Source organism: Panthera tigris, chromosome F3, assembly GCF_018350195.1.
Source record: "Panthera tigris isolate Pti1 chromosome F3, P.tigris_Pti1_mat1.1, whole genome shotgun sequence".
NCBI classification, from domain to species: Eukaryota; Metazoa; Chordata; class Mammalia; order Carnivora; family Felidae; genus Panthera; species Panthera tigris.
Genome location: NC_056678.1, coordinates 68,716,313 through 68,731,134, shown reverse-complemented (window position 1 = coordinate 68,731,134; position 14,822 = coordinate 68,716,313). Strand labels below are relative to the sequence as shown.

The 14,822-nt window shown below is 51.7% G+C and overlaps 1 protein-coding gene and 1 long non-coding RNA gene across 2 annotated transcripts in view; one reads left to right on the top strand and one right to left on the bottom strand.

Moving 5' to 3' along the window:
- The window catches only part of ADAR (adenosine deaminase RNA specific), a 39,321-nt gene extending 26,174 nt beyond the window's left edge, over window positions 1–13,147 (bottom strand). The window contains exon 1 of the mRNA XM_042975480.1: window positions 13,056–13,147. The gene's annotated coding sequence lies outside the window, so the exon portion shown is untranslated. The remainder of the gene's footprint in view (window positions 1–13,055) is intronic.
- On the top strand, window positions 82–11,374 carry LOC122235730. Its single transcript, XR_006213748.1, has 3 exons — window positions 82–163; window positions 521–623; window positions 11,267–11,374. It is a non-coding gene; the product is annotated as an uncharacterized LOC122235730 (long non-coding RNA).
- Window positions 13,148–14,822: the final 1,675 nt, after the last annotated feature.

Genomic DNA, 14,822 nt, shown 5'->3' with positions numbered 1-14,822 from the left:
TTTCCTCTGTGCACAGTGGCACCGTGAGCACACAGGTCCCCCCCCCCCCCCGGGGCCAGGTGTCAGGTTGAGAAATGACCCCAGACGCAAGTTGTCCTGACTACATCACCCAGGGCTACCAGCTACGACCAGCCGCCGGCGGAGACCTACCCGCTGAGACGAGGTACAGAGCCCCTCACTCCTCACTCGGTGTTCTCAAAGTCGGCCTTCCGCGTCATGGCTGCAGAGCACTGGCCGCACCTGCCTTCAGGGGCCTGGACGCCCCCCCCCCCCCCAAGCCCCCGGGGAGGATCCGTTGTCACCTGGGCTGCAGAGTGGCCTTTAGTTTCCAATCTCTGCTATCTTTGCTTTTTAATTATGAATGGTGGTCTGGCTTTGTAACGATTAATTTGGCTTGTTGTGTATAACCTGGCTGCTGCAGGGTGCATATTTACAAGTCCTCCTAGTCCCTGATGTCCTACAGCCAGACGGGGCTGTGCACAGGGGCTACATCGAATCCTCTCTCCCTTCTGTAAGGCAGGTGTCTGCAAACTCCTTCCGTATGTGCTCGCATAGTCCCGCGGCAAGAGGCGCAGACTCGTGTGAATGCATGCTACTTGACTTGCAACACGCTATCAAAAAAGGTAACAAATTACTAAGCTATTTTTAACTATTAGGGCATCTTTTCAGAACAGGATATGCACATAAATAAACTCCCTTTCTTACCTTAGCTCCTAGGAAACACATAATAAGCCCATTAAGCCCACGTTTATTGCCCTTTTTGGTTGCTGTTTCCCTTTCGGTCCTTTATCACTGGGTTTTTTATTGCACCACACCAACGTAACTTTCAACACCCTCCGGGCCTTCCCACATCAACCCCACCAGCTTTCTGCAGACAGACCGGTGCCCCGCCGGCCCTGCCGACCAGTGCCCCTCAGCCGCGTTCACTGGAACGCCCATTCTGATGTTAGTCACTAGACTGGCTTTTGAAATCCCAGCAGAGCAAAAGGGATGCCCCAGGAGCCCCAGGAGACCGTGAGGTCTCCCTCAGCAGCAGGCGGGCGCCTGTACCCAAAGTCAGCCGGTAGAGGAGCGAAAAGCCGTATTTATCAACTATCTATAGGCACCAGGCATTGCGATAGCAAGCATTATCACATGGCAAAGATAGAATATTAGGAAGAATAGCAAAACCATACTAACAGTAATGGCTGACAGGCCGTGCTACCCATTTCACATGAAAGTTTATTTACTTAATGTTTATTTCATTTTTGAGAGAGACAGAGCGTGAGCAGGGGAGGGGCAGAGAGAGAGGGACACACAGAATCCGAAGCAGGTTCCAGGCTCCGAGCCGTCAGCACAGAGCGCGACGTGGGGCTCGAACTCATGAACCGTGAGATCACGACCTGAGCCAAAGTCCGACGCTTAACCAACTGAGCCACCCAGGCACCCCAAATGTCCTTTTTTAAGAAGAATTTTTAAATCTTTATTTTTGAGAGAGAGAGAGAGAGAGCACGCGCGCGCACAAGTGGGGGAGGGGCAGAGACAGAGGGAGACACAGAATCCGAATCGGGCTCCAGGCTCCGAGCCATCAGCACAGAGCGGGACGCGGGCTCAAACCCACGAACTGTGAGATCTCGACGGGAGCTGAAGTGAACCCTTAACCAACTGAGACACCAGGCGCCCCTCACGTGCAAGTCTAACCCGTGCGTGTGTGTTTAGTCTTCTAAAGCCCCACACGATGGCCCTCTGGTGACTCGACGCGTCAAGCCCCGCCCCGGAAACGGCCTCTCCTGCGGCCGGCCTGGCACCCAGCGCACGGCTCACTTCCGGTGTGGCGCTGGCCGGCGGAGAGCTTCGGCTCCCGGCCCCCGTTTGGGCTCCTCTGAGGCAGGGTCCAAAGGGGGGCCCTCCCACTCACCCTCGCCATCTCTTCCTCCCAAGGCCCGGCCCGTGGGTGGATGGGCTCAGCCCCAGCTCCTGGCGAGGGTCATGTCCCTGTCTCCAAGGCTCGTGGGAGGCGGAGGGGACAAGCGCGGTCCCGTTCTGGGCGGGCTCGAAGGCAGCCTCTGCCCCTCGGTCCGCGCTGTGTCCCGGGTGAGCGGGCGGGTTTCACCAACAGCCGGTGGCTGCACAGCCACGTGCCAAGTGGCCGCTTCCCGGCATGACCCATTTACTACCGAACCGACATGCTGACGTCGCTTTTTTCTTTCCGCGCTCCAGCCTGCACTGACCAGCTTGTAATTCTGTCTTCATAATAGTCTTAGAAGGCGTGTGCTCGGCCCGCGTCTCGGTTGCTGTAGCGCTGGAGACTGGGGACGGCGGAAGGGGCCGAGGTGGAGGGGCTCTCGGCGCACTTCCGGTGGACGGACTTTCTGTGAACGAAAGCGGAGCCGTCTCCAGGCATCTGCAGTGTTCTTTCCAGAGGGAACGAGTAACACAGATCTTTAAAAGCCTTCCTTCGGCACCGACGAGTTCACAGACGTTCCCGACTACACACACCAGCTCTGTGTATAGAAGGTGTGTGAAGACAGAGAGGCGAGGTTTGAAGAACGTGGCCTCGAAGACAGGAGTGACGTGGCCACAGGCCAAGCGATGCAGGCGGCCGCCCGACACTGGAAGGGGATGCTCACCCAGAGCCCCTGGAGGGAGCACGGCTCTGCGACACCCCGATGTTGGCCCAGTGATGCGGCTTTCAGATTTCTGGCCTCCGGACCTTTGAGAGCAATTTTCTCTTGTTTTGAGTCACCAAATTTATGGCGATTTGTACTACAGCTCTAGGAAGCTGACACACCATCCTGACGGCCGGGGCAAACAGGGAGCTCCGAGTGCGAAACTAGCACAGGCCTTGCTCGGTCCAGGGGTTCCTGCCATCTGAGGTTATCAGAGGAGAAAGCTGAAACAGACCGGCTGTCAGAGACGACATGTGCACAGCCACAATTTCCATGTTTTACTTAAACCAAACAGTACGCCTTTCCCATTACTGTCTGGCAGAATTAGAACCTTTTGTTTTATTTGAAAAAATATTACAGACACTGTCCAGCACAAATCAGCAGCCAATATCATATTTAAAATGGGTTAGGCATTCCCAATAAAATGAGGAATAAAGTAAGGATGGCCACCACTACTGTTATCTTATTTCAATTCTGAGGTGCACCTCTAACATTTCTGATATTGTGATGTGATTACAAGGTGTGTATATATTTCATATGATAGCCCCCCCGGGCTATTATTGAGTCAGTAGCATGCTTTATGCTCAAAAGTCTTAGAATGAAAAAAAATACGGTACTTAACATTGTTTCGGAAATTCTAGCATATCCTAAAGCAGAAAAAAAGATACACTAAAAGTAAAGAAAAAACAGATTATTTGCAGATAGTATCAGAACTGCAGTTGACCCCAGAATGAAAAATTCTTAGAACCAATGGGCAGTCGAGGAATATGGCTGGATATAAGAAAAATATACAAAACACAACTTCTTTCTTATGTGTAGGGTAAAAATACTGTACTCTTAACAGCAACTAAAACATTAAAAAAATAAACATCTAGGAATAATCTTAAGAAATGTGAAAGCCTACATGTGGAAAAGTATACAACTCTGCTGAGGAGTGTATTCTTAAGTACAAGGATACGCCAACCCCAAATGAGATGGCGGGACAATTTACGAACTGAGCCAAAGTAAGTAGCTGGTCACTGCAAGTTCTAATGAGGTCAGGGCAGAAAGGACTGAGTATCTGACCAATGATTACTTACACTGTCTTAATTCACAGCAGGCTGGTACGACACAAGGATGGAGCTCCAGGCTGACAGGGCAGGACCACGTTCCCTAAAGCGTGTATACTGGTCTGACATGTGACAGGGAGCCAAAAGCAGCAGGGAGGGAGGAAGGGTGTGTCAACACAGGGAGCTCGCCAACTCATTGGCTTCTGGGGGGGGGGGGGGGGCGGGGAACGTATTTGGAGCCTTGTCTTACAGTAATAAGCCAAAATAGATTACAAATGGATTAAAAGGCTATTTGTAAAGTATTCTAAAAAACTAAGTCAGAATGTCTGACTTGTTTCACAGCAAGGGAAGACATCTGTTCACTGCAGATAAAGTTTGTGGTTCAAAAAACAGGACAGTGTTTAAGAGTCAGTTTAAAAATATATTAATAAAAACATGAAAGCAGAGAGGGAACCCGTTACAACACACGGGGGACCCAGAGCCGTGTGCGCGTGTGCGTGTCAGACACTTACACACAGTGGTGAGCACTGCTCTGCAGCCGGCACGCCGGCCTACCCTCCAACCCCCATCACCCGAGAGGCACACAATCACGGTCCCCATGTTGCAAAAGAGGAAACTGAGGCAGACCAAAGCCACGGAGGTTGCTGGAAGTCCCAGAGCCAGCACTCTGGCTCACAGCAGGTGGCCTTGGCCTTAAGCCATCCCCACGCTGTGCTTTTATCAACAGTACAGTTGATAAAAAGGCAATTCGCACACACAAACAAGAAGTATAAACGCCTGTCAAACATTCGGGGAAACAATCGCACTAACAACTAAAGACACGAAAATGTAATAAATCGGTCAAAAAAAATAAGACCACCCAGTGGTAGCTGGGGACTCTACGTCTGCCTTCGCAGTCTCATCTTGGACTCTAGGAACCCACGCTGGCCCTACCCAAAATGTTCTCAAATACGATTAGGTCACCGCCATCTCCGTCCTTTAAACCCTTTATGGCTACCCACTGCTCTTTGGATAAAGGCCCAAGGTCACGACAAGGTCTGCAGCGTGCCCCGCTTCCTGGCTAAACGTCCCCTGAGCAGACTTCACAAAAGGCACCTTCCGCTCTGTCTGTCCAACAGCCACAGAGCACTCTTGCAGGCACACACCGTTTCCTCCTCGTCTTGTCCCTGTGCCGGGAGCAGAAGGCATATAAGATTTATAGTACCCATAACCCTAGGAAGCTTTCTTCACGGTCTTTAGCACTAGCTGCAGCTAAGCATTTGCAGGCTATCTGATTACGCGTTACGTCCGTCTCTCCTGAGCAGCACAAGTCTTACAGCCGTGACCCAGCACGGTGCTTTGGTGATAGAAGGTACACGACAAATTACCTGTCAGAGGAGTATGCGTTAATGACTGGATGAAAGGAAGAGGTGGGAGGGAGAAGACCAAGAAGGGAGGGGAAGAAACGGCTACTTGGACGACGGGTCCGAGTGTTGTACGAAAGTAATTGGACACTGGGCGTCAGAGGTCTCAAGTATGTCCGTGACTTCAGCTAACAGCCAACAGCCATTACCACTAGTGACAATGTAATCCTAGGACTGCATAGTTATTATTAGTGAACATAATAATAAAGATCCATCTTGAGGAGGAAAACCCGAAATCTAGTATGAAAACTTACGTTTGCGACAGCATCGTTTACAATAGGGAAAAACTGAAAACAGCCGTCAAGTCCCAAGTTGAACACATGGTCACATAAATTCTGGAAGACCCATGAATTAGTTACATGACACATAAGAGTGGTATTTACAGAGTTAACGCCACGGGAAATGTTTAAATCATAACAAGTGAACAGAACACAAAACTGTAAACACAGAACAACTTCAGCTTTTGGAAAACAATGCGCCCAAGTGGCAGGCACCGACCAACCCCACAAGAAAGCCTTCCTTTCTGAGGCAGCCCGATTCTGCCCACCTTCCTCTGAGAAGGCCAGGCTTCCTCCCCAGACCCGGAGGGAGGATTGTGGGGCATCTAATAACCTCCTCTTGGCGATTCCGTTTCTCCGGCCAGTGATACATGTGACAATTCTGGCCAAGAAAACACAAAAAGCTGTCAGGGCTTCCTGTGACAAAGGATTCCTGCTGCCAACAGGTGATGTCCTGGGGTGGCAGAGTGGAGGCCGGGACAGGGCCGAGCTGCTCAATCAAGCAACCCCAGCACCGGCCTGTGTGCGGGATAAGCCACACGGCGCTGTGTGAAGCACGCCAACACGTACGGGTGTCTGACAGGCGTAGTTACCAGTGATTTTATTCAATTTAACAGTTTTCTGCAATTTTCAAGTTTCCTGTTATAAAGCATTACCACCCCTCAAATGGGGGGGAGGGTCCAGTAAGAATAAGAAAACAAATACAAACGGCATAAAACTCGCCCTTACGATGCGCGAAGCCTAGGGGCGCCGGGGGCTCGGTCGGTTAAATGATTGGCTCTGGACTTCAGCTCAGGTCATGATCTCACGGTCCGTGGGTTCGAGCCCCGCGTCGGGCTCTGTGCTGACGGCTCAGAGCCTGGAGCCTGCTTGGGATTCTGTGTCTCCCTCCCTCTCTGCCCCTCCCCTGCTCGCACTGTCTCTCTCCCTCTCAAAAATAAGCATTAAAAAAAGCAGCTCCAAGTGTAGCAGTGGAAACAGTGTAAGACTCCACTTCGCAGCTACCAGAACAGCTCAAATAAAAACACCTGGGCAGTATCTGAACCTGGGGAGGCTACGGAGCAGCTAGAACTCTCATACACTGCCGGCGGGAACACGAACCGGTGCCAGCACCGTGGAAACCGTTTGGCCGCTCCTTCTAAGGCTAAGCGTCCCACCACCGACACCCAGCAACTATACTCCCAGACACGCACTTACCAGGAAGATACAAAGAAGCGGCCACGAAAAGGCACCACGGAAGAAGGGAAGAAGGCTAACAGAGACCCGCGCAAGAGCAGGAAGGGGGAGTTGCCACCTCATGGAGACAGAGTTTCGGATTTGCAAGAGAAAAGGTTCTGGACGGTTGGCTGGCGATGTGAATGTACGTAAGACGACTGTACCATGTGCTTGAAAATGCTACACTTCGTGTAGCAATGTGTTTCGTACCTCAACAAAAAAAGACGAAGAAAATGGTCATAGAGCTTTATTCTTAAGAGCCCCAAACTGGAAACAAACCAACGTCCGTCATGTGACGAACGCACAAACACCCGATGTCCCTTCACACACAGGGTAATGACACGCGCGACCCGCTTGATCCCGACCGGAAGAACCACGCACAGAAGTGCACGTTGTAGAACTCCATTTGTGTGAAATTTTACAGCAGCTCAGCTGATGTATGGAGATAACAGACATCACAACAGTGGTGACTCTGGGGAGACTGGTTTCCGGCAGTGGCATGAGGGAACTTTCTGGGGTGATAGAAAGGTTTTAATTTCCCGATTTGGGTGGTGACTAGCGGACATATATATTTATCAGTATTCACTGAAGTATTTGCCGTCTATTGCACGTAATTGTATCTTAATAAAAATGGGTCTTAGGGAAACAGCACATAAGGGCTGGAGGGGCTCCACCTGTCCTTTGGCTACACGTGGACGAGTTCTTACCCCACATGGGCAGCCACAGAGAAACACTATGCCGTGCGGCGATTCGTGGATATGCTAAGCACGTTAAAATTAAAAGAATTATACATACATATGTTTCAATCTCAGTTTTGTGGAACAAGCTTTGATATTCTGATAAATTATTTTAAAAAGGAAAAACATATATGCATTAATGTAATGTAAAATAAAATATAGACCATCTAATTCAAACTGATTTTATTTAAAACATGATGCAGCATTTTCATAAAATATTTGTTAAAATCTAAAATAAAATGGAGTATTAGCTGTTTAAAATAATAAAAAAAGCAAAACATAAAATACTGGAATACAGAATGAGAAAAAAACACTTTAAAGCTTGCAAGCAAAGGAAGAAATCAAAAAGCACAAAATTCGTCTACAGAATAACGAAAAGCAGGTTTTGTATGTTTAATGAAAAAGCCAAAATTAGATGGCAAACAACAAATCAGAAAAATATCCACGGCATATAAAGTTGTTTTTATAAGGAGCACACATTCAGGTTTTTTAAGGGAATTTGTAGAATTTGTAAAAAATAACTTAAATGCAATTAAGTGAATAGACAAAATATTGACTGAGAATTTTAAAAAATGGAAATAAACAAGGTAACCGTCTGTAAAGAGCTCAAACTTAATCATAAGAAAAGATACACATTAAAACCAGACAGTAATTTTCAATGTAACAAAGATTTTCCGGTTTTCGTTAAAACGCCGGGTCCCGGAGCGGACAGGGCGCTGGGCAGGGTGCTGGGCAAGCGGTCTTCGAGAAGCGCGTCGGGACCGAGCCCAGCACCGCAGGCCGCAGCAGATGCAGGCGGGGCCCGGTGCCTGGAGGGGAGCGTGGGGTTACACAGCGGCCCTCACCCCGAGCGTCTATTTCTAGGAGAACTACTCTGTGCTAAAGAAGAATCTAAAGGGCACCCGCTCCCTTTTTCGTTGGGAGTGGGCATGGCACAGGTAGGCTTCTGGAAGGTAAGGCCCCACTCCGGGAAAGACAGACGTGCTCTGTATGTAGGGCAGACGTGGGCCTTCCCGGGGACAGGGCGGAAGACCAACACCGCACAGCCCCGGGGCCGAAGCGCCACTGGCCCCCCCATCCGGCCGCCACACACCCCGAGCCAGCGCGGGGCCGGAACAGAAGCGCCCGGACGAGCGCACGGGGGAGGCGAGGTGCAGATGGCCACGCAGAACTGCACGGGGGCGAAACGCAGTAAGTCCCTGAGAGAGACCCGGGCACCTCTACGTCTGCAGCCCAGAGACGCACACAGAACTTCATTTACTTAACAGCTGCGACTGTAAAACCCCAGAAAGGTCAGGGGGGCACGCACCACAGGCCGGCCTCTGCAGGGTGAGGTGAGCTGCAGGTCTCATCTCTTTTAGAATTTTCTAATTGGGATTTTTTAGCCTTTCTTGAGTGTTTGGTATTCAAAAGGAAAAAAATGTTAAAGTTCACAACTCTTGATCCCAAAACTCCAATCAAAGAATGAGTTATTTATAAAAGGCTTAGAACAATGCCTGGCACATTATAAGTGCTCAAATAAATGTTTTAAAAATAAATACCCTAAGGAAAAGCCTCAAACTATAGAAAAAGCCTCCATATACACCACATCATTGTTGAGAAAGGTTTGAGTGGGGAGCGAAACATTTCACGGGGTGGAATTTCCACGTGGCTTCTCCGTGGGGCCCGACCTTGGCCTGTGCAGGCACACGGGGAGAGGCTCTGCATTTGCAGGGTGGGCCCGGAGTCCTGGAGTCTGCAGACATTTACAGCGAGAACTGTATCTATCAGGCAGACTGGAGTCCTCATCAACACGATGGCAGCATTTTCTCCCTGTGGGCAGACTTTCATTCATGCATTTAATAAACGCTTACCAAGCACGTGCTGCGTGTCAGGCACTGTCCTAGGTCCTAGAAACACACCAGTAAATGAAACAAAAATGCTTTTACTCATTATTCTCATGAAGCTGATGTTCTAACGAGGAGAGACAGGCAACAAACAACCACGCAACACCGATGGGTTATAAGTGTTAAGAGAAATAACGCCAATTAAGGACGGGGGCCCTCAAATCTACAACAGGGCCGTGTTCCGGTGTTGATCCATAAGCAGAGAGAAGGGGGCCTAACCCATCGACGGAGGCCCAGGGAGGCTTCTGGGAGAATCGTGACCTGAACCCCGAGAGCAGATCGTCTGAAGCCGTGGGGAAGGGCGGATGTGGTGGGAGCACGGGTGTGGAAAGGTCAGAGGTCACAGGAGCAGGGCCACACAGCAACAACTTGACGGACAAGCAAAACCAGGGCGGGCGTCCCAGTCGGAAGGCTCCGGAAGGGCCTCGAAGTAGGATCCGAGCAGGGGTGCGCGCACACGTACACGCGGCAGTCATTCCACGTGGTTACGGACAAGCGGTTTACTCTGGCATCCCAGGAGTGGGCCCGTGACACACCTGTCCAATTATGGTGTCCCCGTCCCCTTGTCCACAGTGACCAGTTTACAATGCAGAAGAGCACTGCAAAGTCATCAGCTTGGGGCTGCCGGTGCGTACAGAGAAAACAGCAGAAAATGAGGCCAATAAGCAAAAAAAGGAGCAGAGAAAGGCAGGGCCAAGAGTCTGTGACATTATTTCAGCCACACCTGAGGCTCATCCTTGGACCTCCAGTTAAATTGTCAAAGGCGGAGGGGCTCTTTTTTGCTTGAGTTCACACTGGGTTTCTGCCATCTACGACTGGGTTAACGCACCCTCTTTTTGGGAAAGAGCTTTACTCTGTGTGTGGTGGTGACGGGGTTCGGGGGGATGAGAGCATACACCCTGGCAGAGTTTCTCCCATTACGGTTGATGAAGACGGTGAATTGGGTGCTTTAGGGCACCTGGGAGGGTACAGAGGCAGTAACAGCTTCTCGGGCGGAGGAACTTGGGGGGCGTGTAAGTCTATATGGGCGAGGAACATAAACCTGTGAGTTGGTATAATCCACTCTACAGCCCTAAGACATCGTTAATAGAACCCAGAATGACAGCTGACGGCAACCACCACCAACATCAACTGTTTGAAACCAGTTTACTATTCCCACATTAATGCCCATTAGTCACAGGTCTTTCCTAAGTATTTCATATTGCCACAAAGCTAGTATCTTGAACTCTTTACCTCTATACCAAACAATCATCCGGTGTTCTCCAGAAAACTTAACTCAGGCAGCTGGACCCAATATGGTCCAAACCTACGATGTTAAAGCAAAATAAACTGCTATATCTCAAGAGATCACTACAGATGCCCAGAGCTCAGATTCTCTTGTTCACATATTTGAAAACTCTCATCAGTTGGTCACAGATCAGAATTCCAATCTTGGCCTGAGACACAGCTTTAAATCTTTAGGTCCTTGGGAGCACCTGGGTGGGTCAGTCAGTTAAGTGTCTGACTTCAGCTCAGGTCATGACCTCCGGGTTTGTGAGCTCGAGCCCTGCATCGGGCTGACTGCTGTCAGCACAGGGCCTGATTTGGATTCTCGGTCCTTTGCTCTCTGACCCTCCCCCACTGGCGTGTGCACGCTCTCTCTCAAAAATAAACAAACATTGGGGCGCCTGGGTGGCTCAGTCGGTTAAGGGGCCGACTTCGGCTCAGGTCATGATCTCGCGGTCCGTGAGTTCGAGCCCCGCGTCAGGCTCTGTGCTGACAGCTCAGAGCCTGGAGCCTGCTTCGGATTCTGTGTCTCCCTCTCTCTCTGCCCCTCCCCCGTTCATGCTCTGTCTCTCTCTGTCTCAAAAATAAATAAATGTTAAAAAAATAAATAAACAAACATTAAAAAAAAAAAAAACCACCAAATCTTTAAGTCCATGAATAGGAAAGATGCTCATATTATACTGTTACTGTGTAACAGTGGCTTAAGGCAGCCTTTGTGTATTGAGCAATGGGTCTCAGTCTGGCAGAAATAACAATACCTCAAGATTTTTTCTTCTTTCCACAGGCATTTCCCAAATACCTACTGTGTGCCCACGATCTCAGCACTGTGTGCCCGTGAGCCTTTCCTTTTTCTCTGGGTGAAAAGGCCAAATCTCGGTTCACATCTGGACCATGCTGGGTAAAATGTAAAATAAAAGATAATTTATCACTGAACAATTTGAAATATTATTCTTGCAGCAAATACTGGCCCTCTAAGCTCCGCTTATGCCTCCCTTATCTCCCTACACAGGTTCACACTGCCAGGGCGTGCTCTCCCTCTCCCTCTCCCTCTCTCTCCCTCTCCCTCTCTCCCTCTCTCTCCCTCTCTCCCTCTCCCTCTCTCTCTCATCACTGAGAAATAACAAGGCTCAAGCTCCATACAGCCTGAGAAGCCTGGGTTCTGGGTTCAAGTTCCAGTTCTGCCATTAACTAGTCTCAGGATTGTGGCTGAGACTCCTATTCTGCATCTGCAAAATGGGGATATGCTTACTTCCTGCACTGGGTTGCCGGACGAATGAAGAAGTTAGTGTATGTAAAGCGCTTGGGACAGTGTCGGGCACACAGCAAGTGCTCAATAAGAAGCAATTATTAATTAATAATTACTTAATAAGTGAAGCCCTAACCTCTTTCCAGTTCTACAATTTTATGAGGTCTTTAGTGGAGAGATCGTGGGTTTTGAGATCCCCCCCCCCCAAGTCTGCTTCATCGTATCTGGCAGAATAGCAAACATCCAAAATAGCAAAAAGTTCCCCGCTCTCAATCCGCCGAAGCAACGGGGCACCTTCAGCAAGGGAGCAAGTTCAAGCGCCTGGGTGCCGTGCCCTTACTCCCAACAGCTTGGCACTTCGGATTCTGACAATTACCGTGCAAAGCAGACATCATTACCTTCGTTTTGCAGATAAGCCCGAGTAGGAGCAGAGAAGTTAAATAACTCAGTGTCGCACAGATGGCAGACGGCACACCTGACTCCAAAGCTCACGCCCCTTTCCACTCTTACCTCTCTGCGGCCCGTGCAGCGAGCACGCAAGTGTTCGTTAAATAAAGAAAAAGACATTCGGATGCTTCGACGCGAGGGGGACAAGCCTTGCTCGGTAAAGATGGAGTTGGCACCTTCGCCCACATTCGCTCGACAATCTGACGCTCCCCGTGACCTACTCGGCCTCCCCCTCCGGCAGCAGCCACCGTAGGGACCTCTGTGTGCCAGTGCCCTGCCCTCCCGGCTAGGCGCCTGCTGAGACTGCCCCCCGCTGCCCGGAAAACCCAAGGACAGGTATCCCTTCTGGAAAGGCAAGTTTCCCAAACTCTGACATCACACGGAACACCTGCGGCAGGCTTACCCGCTAGCGGGGCCCAAGAATCACGCCGGGCGGATGGAGGACGGAGGACGGGGAGGTGACGCAACGAGGCCTCCCGCAGCAGGGCCAGGCCGAGGCTCGGCGCGGTGGCCGCGACCCGCTGCGGGCTGTCCACGGCGGACGCCCACGCCTTCCCCGCGGGAGGCGCGCAGGGCCGGCGCGGGCCGGCCGGGGGGCCGCGGGGCGCAGGCAGTCCGGGCGGGGACGCGGCCCGGGAGCCCCGCGAGCCCCGCGTCCAGCCGCTCTCGCGCCCAGGGCGGCGGCGCCCCCGGTCCCCGGCTGCTGGGCTCCGGCCGGCACGCGCGCCAGAGCATCCGCGCGCCCCGGGCGCACACGCGCGCGCGCGCGGGCCGGCGCACACGCGCACGCACGCACCCTCCCCGCCCGCCCCCGCCCCGCGCCCCCTTCCTCAGCCGCTCCGGCCGGGAAGGGGATGCAGAGAAGGAAACAGCCTCTTACCCGGTGCGGTGATCCTTCGGGCCGCGGCCCGACCCCACAGGCTGCCACGGCCGCGGACCCTCCCCGCCCGCCCCCACCACGTAGCCGCGCCACCGCCGCCGCCGCCGCCGCCGCCGCCGCCGGGAATCAATGGCCCGGTCGCCGAGTGGTGACGTCACGGCGCGCCGGGCGTGGGCGGCAGCGTCACGTGACCGGCGCCTCTTTTGTCTGCGTCGCGGTGGCGGGGGTTCCGCCGTCCCGGGCTGCCGGGGGCTCGCCCGGGTGCCGGTGCGGGGGGCGGCCCGCGGGTGCGCTCCCGGCCTGGCGCGGCGCGAGGTGCCTCGGGGGTTTCGGTGGCGGTCAAGTGCACGGGGCCGGTTACTACGACGCCGCAACCGCTGGTCCTCGGATGGCCCGTTTCTTTATTTATTGTTTTTCGGACGGCCCGTTTAATTTCGAAGGTCATTCGGTGTTCGCCCTCTCACCGCCCGACCCACGGACTTCAGTGTGGGGATGAGTCTCCATCCTTCACCGCTGCCGCCCCTCGGAATTCGTCTCCATCCTGATTTGTGTTTACAGCAACTCTCCCATCGCTGCAACGGACTTTCACGTTTATATTCATTATTAAGCGATATAGCACTACTTTCGTTTTGTAACTTTTGTCTAGCGTTCTGGACTTTTCACAAAGATGTTGCTAAATGTCTTGGCCCATTCAAGCTGCTTTAACAAGCCACCACGGGTTTAGAAACAACAGGTTCTCAAGGCTGGAAGCAGGGTGCCAGCCTGGTCCCCTTCCTGGGGGTAGACTTCTGATGTGGCCGAAGGCCTAGGGGTCTCCGTGGGGGCTCTTTCCTGCACCCCCAGTCCCAGTCACGAGTGCTAGCGCTTCCCAGTACGAGGGCTTCAGCGTGCTTATCCTGGGGGGACACCAGCATTCATTGTCACTGCCACATAATAGTCCATTATGTGAGTGTATCATTGTCCATTCTCCAGCTGCTGAACGTTTATGCAATCTCTAGGTCTGTTTGCTTAGTTTTGCTTTTGTTGTTTGTTTTTGCGATTTCCAACAGTGTGGTTACGAGCAGTGCCTTTTGGTGTTTCTGTACAAAAATTTCTCTTGGGCACATTTACCTACGAGTAGAATTGATGGGCTTTGGGTGTGTCACGTTCGACTTTATATGATGGTGCCGTATCTTTACCCAGAGTGGTTATGCCGCCAGTTCCACTTGTACCAGCACCATATCTCCCCTCACACTGCAGGCTTCTTGATTTCGGGCCGTGAAAGGGGAGTTATATAGTGTCCTGTCCTGGCTTTATCGGCATATCCCCGAGGTTCAACGTCTCATATAGTGTGTTGGCCATCTGTAGTTCTTGACTGTGAAATACAAGTGTCTGGGGCTGGAGGGATGTCAAGGCAGAGCGAGGAAAAAGATAAGACCACGAGGTGGCGGTAACACACACACAGGCTTTCTTTGGGTCACCTTTGACAGATTGGTAGGTGGGGAAGGCCCTCAGAACTAGACAATCCAGAGACTCTGGAGCATTTAGATGGAGAGGAGACCAGAGGTTAGGTGACCAGATGTTAGGTGTCCGTTGCTCTGCAGCCCAGCAGGGAGTCGCTGGGTCAGAAAGCTCTGAAGGGCAGCTGCAGGTTGGGGTCATTATAGCCACAGGGTTTATCTTCTCTGTGACCAGCGGATGTTGGGTGCAGTTTCGTGAAGTATGCAAAACAGGCACGTGGCTCTAAGTGGCTAACAGCTTGTCGGAACAGTGTTTAAAACAACCGGA